Source organism: Etheostoma spectabile, chromosome 16 (genome assembly GCF_008692095.1).
Source record: "Etheostoma spectabile isolate EspeVRDwgs_2016 chromosome 16, UIUC_Espe_1.0, whole genome shotgun sequence".
NCBI classification, from domain to species: Eukaryota; Metazoa; Chordata; class Actinopteri; order Perciformes; family Percidae; genus Etheostoma; species Etheostoma spectabile.
This window is the reverse complement of record NC_045748.1, coordinates 10,657,882-10,668,304: the sequence shown is the minus strand read 5'-3', so window position 1 is coordinate 10,668,304 and position 10,423 is coordinate 10,657,882. Positions and strand designations below refer to the sequence as shown.

General features: G+C 42.9%; 1 long non-coding RNA gene across 1 annotated transcript in view; it reads right to left on the bottom strand.

Annotated features, from left to right (window-relative positions):
* Positions 1-362, bottom strand: part of LOC116704678 (uncharacterized) — a 13,891-nt gene extending 13,529 nt beyond the window's left edge. Inside the window, exon 1 of the long non-coding RNA XR_004335752.1 lies at positions 121-362. This is a non-coding gene — a long non-coding RNA (uncharacterized LOC116704678). The remainder of the gene's footprint in view (positions 1-120) is intronic.
* Between the last annotated feature and the right edge of the window lie 10,061 nt (positions 363-10,423).

The following is a 10,423-nucleotide window of genomic DNA, read 5'->3' as shown; positions in this document are numbered from 1 at the left end:
AGAGAGAGAGAGAGAGAATGACAGAAAAGGGGGTGAGAGGTGGTGATAAACAGAGTTAGGTGGGGGGTGCCTTGCAACGATAAATCAAGTTCCAGACTAATCTATTTAGCATGCTCTCACCATTATCCTGTCAGTGAAACAGCTAATTAATTAACTGATTCCACAATGAAGAGGTTTTGAATGAGCCCATTTAGATAATTACTACAAGGAGACGATCGGGCCAGTCATTTACAACTGTCACGCAGGTTCCAGCGTTGGCAGCTGCCCCTCACTCCGGCCCCGGCCTTCGCCGTCACAAATACTCTTGGCACGGCACGGCACGGCACGGCGCGGCAACGACGACAACAAGGTTTACAGGTCTGAGCAGAGAGACAGAAAACATGAGCTCATTCTTTTTGTTCTTCTGAGGTGTAGATAAAACATATTTATCTTAAAAATCTTTTTTATTTAATTTAATTTTTAATTTTAATTTTTTTAATCTGTTTATTGATCCCCTATGGGGAAATTGCAATTTACACTCTGTGTCCACACTTTGTTAGTTTACACACAGTCCTGAACTACACACACACACACACACACACTCAGGATCTATACATGCACTAATGGAGAGATGTCAGAGTGAGTGGGCTACCAGCTGAATCAGCGCCCTGAGCGGGTGAGGGGGGGGGGTACGGTGCCTTGCTCAACAGCACCTGGCAGTGCCCAGGAGGTGAAGTGGCATCTCTCCAGCCACCAAGCCACACTCCCTACTTTTTTGGTCCATAAGGGGACTTGAACCAGTGACCCTCCGGTTCCCAACCCAACTCCCTACGGACTGCGGTGGTGTTCTCTTCTATTAGACAGCATATTTTTGAACACATAAATGTATTTTATTCAAACATTACTACATACATAGATGTTAGGAAAAGCTTGTTTTCTAAATTCATTCCCATTTTCCACCGTAGCTTGTTATATTTCATGTTTACACTGAACTATCCTGCACATAGGCTAATGTCAGTAACTTCTCACACCCTGAAATCTACCAAACTCAAATTAGTCGGCACAGTTTGCTCTAATAATCTGGCCAGGAAAACTACTCACACGTTTATAGCAGCAAGGTTAAGGCAGTCAAGGTAACTTCATTCTCTTGCACCGTATCTTGACCGTTGTCCCTGTCAGGGCGCCTGTCATCTGAGCTCCGTCATTCTAACGCTCAAACTCATGTATTTCATCAAAACCTTCAGTATAAAAAAAAGAACTGCTCTGCACTAAACCTGAAACTCAGCTTCTGTGCCATCATACTACTGTGACAGTAAGCTAATATAGACACATTTTTTCAGCAATGCGTCAGAGTGTATTCGTAGTAACAGTGACACAACAGCACCCAACATCATGAGGCCAAACGGGAAAACACAACATTACACCATGATGTAGGGCTGGGCAATATATCTATTTAAATCAATATCGTGATAGGAGACTAGATAGTGTCTTACATTTTGAACGTGTTGTCTTTTCCTGGTTTTAAAGGCTACATTAAAGTAAAGAGATGTCATTTTTAAAACTTCCCAGACTGTTCTAGTTGTTCTATTATTTGCATTTACCCACGTAGTTATAATATCCACGTGATTGATGATTATTTATCACAAATCTCATTGTGTAAATATTTTGTGAAAGCACTAATTGTCCACCCTACAATATCGTCGCAAAATCGATACTGACGTATTTGGTCAAAAACAATTCTCCATATCGATCAGCCCTATCACCATGTGACACAATTACTTACCTCAGGTCACTACATTTTTAGAGAAAAATGTGAGACACCAGCACACTGTTAACAACTTCTTTGTAATGCAGTCCCTAAAGAGCCGAGGTATCCATTTAAAGGTTAAACGTGACAGGAAAGATGAGAGAGAGGAGAAGATATACAATGGAAGCCAGAATTCCTTCCATGCTGTCTTTAGGGGACAGGATATCAGTACAAAAACAGGTAAACATCAATTATGCTTCCCGCCGTTTCTTTGAACTTATTTTACAAGAAATGTTGCAGATGAATAAATTGACAATTGTACATTTTGTCTGAAGACACCAGGGAAAGGCACTGTGCATACACCAAGACGTTTGGGATTAGTGATGAGCAAAGATAATGAGCGAAAACACAAAAGACGCATAATGACATTTCCTCCTACAAACGATGTCTGTTGTAATTATTGGCATCATTGGCTGCAAAGTTAATAAAAGCTGTTTAAATCTTGTTTTAGGTAAATTTAATTTCTTTAACGTTGTGGTAACGTGTGGGCTGCCTGATTTTGAAAATGGAATAAATAGAAACTAGAATCCTTCTTCAACCTAAGTGAGGCTAATATCTGATCGGTATTTTTCAAAATAAAAACTGCTGCCGCCAGCAACTCAGCAAGTGAAAACTACTGTACGCCTGTACTGAAGCTCATAGCCAGTTTGAGTGATTCATCCATTAAAAGGCTTTCTATTTTTTATTTTATTTTGCTTTAGCAGATACATAGCCTGGTCCTGCCTGACTCGGGTACATTTCATTTGTACAGAGAGTCTGGCCACTCTCCATTGACAAGTGGTAACTTCCTTGAAGGCGGGTTCTCTGTTGAACTTTATAAATATGGGATCTGCCCAGAGCCACTATGGATCTGCCATAACCAATCCTAAACGTTGGTGACGTCGGCTTAGCATCGCTAACGTTAGCCTTAGCTAACTGCTTCACCACTGACGGAGCAAGCTGGAAAAATCAAACTTTTCCCGAACCCCGCGGGGAGGAGGGCCACAACATCCCGGCCACCACCAGAACTCAGCAAAGATTGTTTCTACTCTGGCTTTAACTTCTGGATATTCGGCAGCGTTGCTACAATGGATCGAATGGCTTCGCTCACATCTTTCTCCGCTGCCATTAGTACGGAACTCACCGAGGGTTACCATATGTTATCATCCTCAGCCACTCCCTCTGTTCGCTGAGAAAAACCCAGGGATATACCGCAAACCCAGATGGAGTATTGAAGGAAAATGAAAATTGAGCGGAACTACATAGGAGGGCGGTACCAGGCTAGCAGCTACAAGCTCCATAAATACAATTCAGAGAGACTATCACTGATCTGCAGATACTCAGGATTATATACGAAGGTGATGTGTATTTACTTAAAGTCCTTGAGTGTTGGGATTGCAGTCTCATTCTGAGGAGGTGTTTATTCAATCTCTTCTTGAAGGCATGAACACTTCTTGATGGGATGTCTCTGACGACAGCAGGGGGAAGGCTGTTCCCTGTTGTTACAGCAGAGTGGAGAAAGCTCCTGTTAAGGCATATGGTGTTCACACTGGGGAGTCACAACAAAGCATGGCTTGGTGGAAACCATCGGGTGGTTGGACCTGGGACATGATCTGAAGGTAGCAGTGCTTTCAGGTCTGGACAGTTTAGGCTGATTTATGGTTCTGCGGAGGCTCCACGCAGAGCTTTCGCCATAGCTTATGTAAGTGGCATTAAGTTTAAACTTGTGCGTTGGTGTATGCGTCGATCTCTTTAAGAGAACAGCAGGCGCGGCATGTGTGTGTGTGCGTGGGGAGTGTGTGGTAGAGTGAGTGAGAGAGTTACGGTGATTAGCTTCAGGGCAAGGACTCTAGAGACATAGTAAGAGAAACAAAGTGTCTCACCTGTGCTTTCTGCACTGCAAATTATTTGGTTCTTACCAAGATAAAACTTAGATTTAGAAGTGTTGGATAATTTATCTTGTTTTAAGAGTGAATTTCTTATTTTAAGTGTTCAACTTTACACTGTAATCTTAAACCAAGTTTAAGCTTGTCAAGTGAAATTATCTTGCTGCACGGAAAGATAATTTCACTTGTTCCTTTTCTCTCAGATTTAGTGTTTTTATCTCGTTTTTTAGAAACCCCTTTTTTGCAGTGTGATCCCAGTGGTGCAATGACATTTCTGGAGCGGTACACGGTCCGGCGTAGGGTCGGTATTTCCACGTACCTACATACGTACTCACAGAGTCGATTTAACGCAGAAGCATAAATCAGCCTTAAGGAGTGTGCATCTTGAAAAGAACAGTTGTTGCAGAAACTGTTCTGCAATCGCTCAACTTGGTGTCGGCAAAATCCTTTAGGGCCTAGGTAGTCCTTATCCACAGCAAGGATTGTGAGTGCCTTTTCTGAGATATATCTAGCTGCCTATAAGTAGTTCGTGGGGCATTCATCCAGACGAGGCAGGACTACTCCATGATACTCCTGACCTGGGTTTTGTAGTCGTTGGCTGTGCCTCTGGGATGAAGCTTGCTGGCCAACTTCCACAATGCTCCGAGACGTTGTTCAGCACGTTTGCAGATGTCAGACAGATGGTTGGTCCACTTGAGCTTTCTGTCAAAGCCTAGTCCTAGAACTTCCACCTGCTCACTGCGCTTAAGGTCTCCCAAAAAAACACATCAGTGCAAGATGAATTCTTTAATCTGCAGTAGGATCATTGCTGTCTTGTGTGACACCAAAACACTGCACAGCGGTTTACTACAATGTAAGGAAGGAATACCCAACTCTGGGCATTCCTTTTATTCTCTCTCACTCCAATCACAAAGCAAACAGTAGAAATACGCTGTTTTGTGTGAGTCAAAAGTGGACCCAGGTTAAACTTATTCACCAGAGTGCACACTGCATTTCCTTGGGTCTTCAGCAATACAGCAGCCAAGTGTGAAGTTGAACGGTTGTCGAGAAAGTCAAAGGAGGACAGGACAGACAGACGGACAGAGACTCCTTCCAGTTTAGTGTGACAGACAGAGAGGGGGCTGCTCAATGTTTGCTACAGTTTTTACATACATTTGCAGGTCAAATGCTTTATGCACTTGCATCAAACTGTCACATAAAAGAAGCGTAACACTTTATGTGGAAGTGCTTGACGCAAGACTTTGCACATGCTGACGTTTTGTACAGTCCACACCTTTCTAGTGTTAACGTTTTACAAAACACAGAGCAAGAGAACAGTACTTGATGTAAGAGGCTCAGCGGTAATAAAAAAAAAAATAACGCCATCACTCTTTGGATCCAAGAGGGTCGAATCTGAAATATTCAGAGAAATTAAATAAAAACTAAACAGCTGTCGTAGTAGGTTAATTAACTTTGCAACAAAAGAAACCCATACATGAAGCAACTAGCTTTCCAATTAAACAATAGCCTACTTGATCAACTCTGTTTGAATAAAGAAGCAGGGTTGTCATAGTTCTGAGTGCAAAGCAGCTCATTACTGCTGTGGATTATATTTAGAAGCTTTTTAACTCATCTTCAAAGAGATTTGGTGCAGTTGTGGGTGGCCCTGTATTTGACCTCTTTGTATCCCGCTCCATGTAAACAACATGCCTTTCTCATCAAGACTCAGAAAATCTGAATAACACTAAAGGGTTAAGAATAACTTTAACGGGAAAAACAAGGAGAGAAAACTACTTTAAAACAAGCTTAACTCTTTAAATAATCAAATGATGAATTAAAAGTCATATTTCAGTTTCCCTGTAATCTGGCATCAGTGTTTTGTGTGCGTTTCTGTAATGAATTGCCACGCATTTTAGTGATCAAACTATATGTCAGCTATGCATCACCTGCTGTGTGACATCAACCGGCTGTAGTCATGTGAGCTGATGAGGGACACCATGGCTCTACACCCATGGGTCACTGTGGTCTCATCTCTCTCTCTCTCACACACACACACACACACACACACACACACACACACACACACACACACACACACACACAGTGTGGGAAAGCCCATATTAAATCCAAACCACCACTCTGAGCACAATGCCCCCAAAGGTGGTTATCTCATTGCCTGAGTCACTGATCAGGGTTTTGTCTTGTCACCTTTTTTCACTCCAACAGCAGCAGACAGCTCAATCCTCTCCATCAGATCAGAGCTCTTCTCTCCACATCTCCCCTTTTCTTTGGCTTTCTCTCAATAAAGGTCAATCCCACATCAATACGCAAGGCTCCTTTCACTGTGTCTATTCCCAGAGGTGGCCTCATTACCCCGGGGTGTTTTGTTTGTTTGTTCCTCGGTTAAAGAAGCTGAATTGAGCAGCCGGCAGGGGTGGACTGCAGGAAGAGGAGGGCCATCAAGAGGTGGGGGTGAAGATGTGGCTTAAATTGTGGAGGGGGGGAGTAGCAGAGGACACAGGGGGTCCCTGTGGCTCTGAAGGGGACATTTTCTCGATCAGAGGGTAGGAGGTCGGTGCTGATGCCTGCGTTGGTGATGACGATGATAATCTTAATGATTTGAATTATGCTGATGATGATGTAAGTGGTGTGTTACGACACGTTACGACAGCAGAGCTAGTCACTACCACTTTGACACAAATGAATCATCTGAGCAGGCTTATTGTTGTGTCAAATCAAGCGCTCCCTTTTGCACAGGTAAACTGTCTGACCAATCACAGGTGTTTGCTTCAGTCGCTCTGTGATTACTTCTCTCTGCATGAGAGGACATTTTCTCTCCACGGGCAACCTGCGAATATAATGCAACTGCATGTTCTATGTGGAGATATATTTTGTTCCCATTTGGTTGCATGCTGTGATGATATTACTATTATTATACTCAGTTTTAAAGGAATCTAGTCAGGAGACTGTTAGCATAGCTGAGCATTAAGACTGGAAACAGGGAGAAGCAGCTGTCTTAAGGATAATATAATAATAAGCTGCGTACCAGCAGCTCTAAAGCTCATTATAGCTTCTTTTTTTTGTGGTTCCACAATGGATTATGTGCCGGACTGTTTCTCGAACGTTAAACAAAGCCAGGCTAGCTATTACAGTTTCAAGTTTTTATGCTAAGCTAAGCTAACCGACTGCTGGGTGTGGCTTTATATTTATCGGACAGAGATGAGAGGGGTATTGATCTCATCTAAGTCCCATCAAGAAAGCCAATGGGCATATTTCTTTAAATGTCAAACCTTTAGGAAGACATTGAATTCATGTGAAGCGAGTTCATAGAAAATAAATAGGTCAATTGTGCAAAGAGAGAGTTTGCCGTCTTTTAAAAAAAAAGGTTCATGTGCATGTAAGACAGCCGAATAGTCACGGTCACGCTCTTAACCATCATTCTGCAAGCTACACATTAAACGGGGAGGGAGTGTTAACACTATTGTGCCACTGCGACCACTTCATTCACCTCTGAGTGCACCACGAGGTCTGCACTGCACACAGATGTGGGCAGATGTAGACACCTGCCCAGTCTACATCGGCAACGGGATTCTACATGATGGGAGCTTCAATTTTCTGGCTCTGATGCAGAAGTAGTTCTATTCCATTTCCGTTGCGGAAATTTCACTCTTTTTGGCCAGATGTCCGTTACCTTCCGCTTTCTTTGTGTTGGAATTTTAAACTCTGGTGGATTTATGAGGACTATGGTTACAGTAACTGCTCCTCAGATATCTGCAGGGTATGACTAAATCCCATTACTCTACATTACCCTTTCCCCTGCCCTTCTTCTTACCCCTAGTCCTTGTTTCTTGCAACCGAATGGTAAGGGATTGGGGTGAAAACATACCCCTGTGAAATGAGACACCACTTGTTCAGAGTTACATCACCATACAAACTTTGGTATATATAAAGCACGTATCAATGTCTTCAAAGCAAGAAATGTTCGGCACTGATATCAAACAAAATTCTCTGCTAATGGTTAAAATTGTAGACATGCATGGAGTCCATTCAAGGCAGAGAAATGCGGACTTGTGCAAATCAGCAATGTAATGTTAGCGTTAGCATTGCAAGGTAGCGTTTTTTAAAAACGTTTCAATTAAGAACATGTTTGTAAATATACAGTATGTGTACAGGACTGTGTACAGCACAAAACAAGACCGTTGTAATTTTTAAATCATTTATTTAAGTCAAAAATACTTACATTTATGGGATTCTGCTTGATCTGGCCACCATTGTTGCCGGTTACGCAGTGTATTCTGGGTACCCCTCGGTTTCAAGTAAGCTCAGGACTTTGCTTGGTTTTAAGGGGTATGTGGCCCTTCCCCTTAGCTCTACCCCTCAATCAAAATGAGTATTGGGACAGCCATTACTCTTACGTTAATGCGCAAATCTAAGAGCAAGGGGGAAGGGGTAAGAGACTAAAACAACTTTTGAAATTTTGTACAAATGTTCCACTGAAACAAGTTCCCTCCCGAGGCTATTTTGCAGAGGGACCGTGGCTCTGCCGGGTGCTTAAGGCTGCCCATGACGATTGTGATTGGTTTAAAGAAATGCCAATAATCCAGGGCACGTTCTTCTCCCAGACCGGAATGCCGTGTAGACTAGCCAGACCCTCCTCCGCAGCGCTGTGGAGGACAAAGGTCTGGCAATGTAAGACTAATGCAGGAGTGGTGGGGTAGAACAGGAGGGGAAGAGAAGATGGAGATTCAATGTGAACTTTAAGAAATCCTATTGCAGTGTGTTTGAAAACCAAAATAACTGTTAAAATATGCCAATATGCCACCCTGAGGCCCATTGTAGGGCTGCAAATGATAATTATTTTCTCAATTAATCAATACAAATTTTTATAAAGGTTGGTGAAAATGTCTATCAAAACTTCCCAGAGCCCATAGTGATGTCCTTAAACTGTGAAATCCTCATATATGAGAAGCTGTTACCCGCAAATATTGGACATTTTGCATTAAAAATGACTGAATAACTGATTAACTGATTATTTGGCAAAAGGATGTGACCATTTCCTCCACCACTGGGGAAAACTAAACCTTTACATGGTGGTGAATCTGATCTGACTTCTGTATTTTTGGTGGCTGATTTGTTCATATTCTTGTGATTCTTATTAAAAATGGACACACTCACTCAAACACACACACACACACGCACACACACTTTGCACCTTGTCAAGGACACGCAGGACGATTAATTACCAGGAGCACGTCGTTTTAAATCTGGTGGAAGGACAGCCTGTTGTTCCTGCAGAATGGGTTGTAATTAAAGGAAGCTGAGCTGCGGCGGTGGAAAAGGCCACACATCAGCCCCTCGTGGGCCTGGACGCCGCTGATGGGAATTTATAGTCCAACATTCGCAAGTGTACGTGCTCACTGTGCAGCTTTGAGGCCAGAGGTGTTAACTTCCCCATCACCTGCAGCATCGTGCACCACGGAGTCAGCTGTTAACCGTTGAGATGCAAAGAGAGTCAAGGGTTCAGTGAGCGCTCTTTATGAAAACGTGAAACTACTCTCATGTCTAGAAAACGTCCGATACACGCCATACTAATAATGTCATATGCATTCACTAAGAAGAGGTTACTGAGAGATACAGTCAAAGGGATGTAGTCAGCGGAGAATAGAAAGGCTGTGGCTCAGTGGTAGAGCGGTCGCCTGCCAATCAGAAGGTTGGTGAGAACAGCGTGTGTGAAGGGTGAATGGTTCCTGTACTATGTAAAAGCACTTGGAGTAGTCGTTAGGACTAGAAAAGTGCTAGAAAAAAGTGTATTTACAAATAAAAGCATACAACAAGAAGCACAATTTAGCATAAGACAAATTTAAGTATGTTCTCTTCCCAAGCAAAAAGTGAATTGATTTTATGTGACTACTCTTTAGCAGAAGGATTTATTTGAACAAGCCAAAAGCGTCTACTTCACTAGGCAATGAAAATTGGATACCCCCCCACCCCTACCCATATTAAACACCCCTTCTATTTCATCCCTTTTCTCATTTTCCACTTTCTCTTCATGTTCCTTCGTCATCACGTTCTGTCTCAAAAACACATCCTCTCTTTTCCTTCCCTTTCCTCCCATATCTCATGGCCTGTGTATACGTCTGCCCGTTTCTACCTCTCTGTGCATTTTTACACCTCTATCCCTCTCTCTTGCGGCTCGGTTCTTTCCCAATCGCTCCATAAAACACTCCTTCTACCCGCTGCTTTTCTGACGTCTCTCCTTCCACCTCCATCCATCTCCTCCTCACTCTCTTCCTCCCTTTTCCTCTCAATTCCCTCCCGACAGTCCCCCCACCCCCTAACCACCACCACCACCTCACTCGCTCGCTCTCACAGCCGTTCACTCCATTTTTCTGCACATGAGATTTGCCTAACAATAAGTGGCTCTGCCCAAGGTCAGATAAGAGAAGCACAGCCCAGGAAGCCACAGCCACTGTTTCTTTCATCCCTTTTTTTCTCCTCTCTCTCCTCACAGCTTTCAAATTATCTCTCTGCAGCACATAATAATAATTACTGAGGACGGCAACATAGAGATAAGAATGCAGGAGCTGAAATGGCGAGAGAGGGGGAGAGAAAGAGATGGGGGGGGGGCAGGTTGAAAAAACTATAGAAGCAGTAAGCAGTGTAGTGAAGGTATATTAGAGAGAAACTGTGAGGCATGAGAGAATAAGGATGGAATGGAGAATGGTACAATGTGGAGAGTAAGAAAGAGAAGAAAAAAAGAAGAAAACAAGGTTAAGAGCAGCAGAGAAAATGA